The 1,057-nt window shown below is 51.5% G+C and overlaps 1 long non-coding RNA gene across 1 annotated transcript in view; it reads right to left on the minus strand.

Annotated features, from left to right (window-relative positions):
* LOC114070921 overlaps nt 1-108 on the minus strand; it is a 15,285-nt gene extending 15,177 nt beyond the window's left edge. Inside the window, exon 1 of the long non-coding RNA XR_003573979.1 lies at nt 97-108. This is a non-coding gene — a long non-coding RNA (uncharacterized LOC114070921). The remainder of the gene's footprint in view (nt 1-96) is intronic.
* Between the last annotated feature and the right edge of the window lie 949 nt (nt 109-1,057).

Here is a 1,057-nt window from a genome sequence, read left to right on the forward strand (position 1 = left end):
CCAGGGGTCAGTGCTGGGCCCAGTCCTGTTTAACATCTTTATCGATGATTTAGATGAGGGGATTGAGTCCATCATCAGCAAATTTGCAGATGACACCAAGTTGGGAGGGAGTGTCGACCTGCCGGAAGGCAGGAGGGCTCTGCAGAGGGATCTGGATAGACTGGAGAGATGGGCTGACTCCAATGGGATGAAGTTCAACAAGGCCAAGTGCCGGGTCCTGCACTTTGGCCACAACAACCCCATGCAGCGCTACAGGCTGGGCACAGACTGGCTAGAGAGCAGCCAGGCAGAAAGGGACCTGGGGGTGCTGATCGACAGGAGGCTAAACATGAGCCAGCAGTGTGCCCAGGTGGCCAAGAAGGCCAATGGTATCCTGGCCTGCATCAAGAACAGTGTGGCCAGCAGGAGCAGGGAAGTGATCCTTCCCCTGTGCTCAGTGCTGGTGAGGCCACACCTTGAGTATTGTGTTCAGCTCTGGGCCCCTCAGTTCAGGAAGGATATTGAAGTGCTGGAGCGGGTCCAGAGAAGAGCAACGAGGCTGGTGAAGGGACTTGAGCACAAGTCCTATGAGGAGAGGCTGAGGGAGCTGGGGTTGTTTAGTCTGGAGAAGAGAAGGCTTAGAGGTGACCTCATCACTCTCTTCAACTACCTGAAGGGAGGTTATAGCCAGGTGGAGGTTGGTCTCTTCTCCCAGGTAACCAACAATAGGACAAGGGGACATGGGCTCAAGCTCTGCCAGGGGAGGTTTAGGTTAGATGTTAGGAAGAAATTCTTTACAGAGAGGGTAATCAGGCATTGGAACGGCCTACCCAGAGAGGTGGTGGACTCACCATCCCTGGAGGTTTTTAAAAAGAGATTGGATGTGGCCCTTAGTGCCATGATATAGTAATTGGAGTTGGATCAGGGGTTGGACTTGATGATCTTGGAGGTCTTTTCCAACCCAATCTATTCTATGATTCTAAATGAGGATTCCTGCACTGGAAAAGAACCTTCCCCAGGTGCTTTGATAATAATAGAAAACACAGGCAAAATTATTCTAAGCTGAGACTGAGCTTTT

This window comes from Empidonax traillii, unplaced genomic scaffold (genome assembly GCF_003031625.1).
Source record: "Empidonax traillii isolate 1590-97213 ecotype Southwest subspecies unplaced genomic scaffold, ASM303162v1 scaffold1745:size86688, whole genome shotgun sequence".
Classification (NCBI taxonomy): domain Eukaryota; kingdom Metazoa; phylum Chordata; class Aves; order Passeriformes; family Tyrannidae; genus Empidonax; species Empidonax traillii.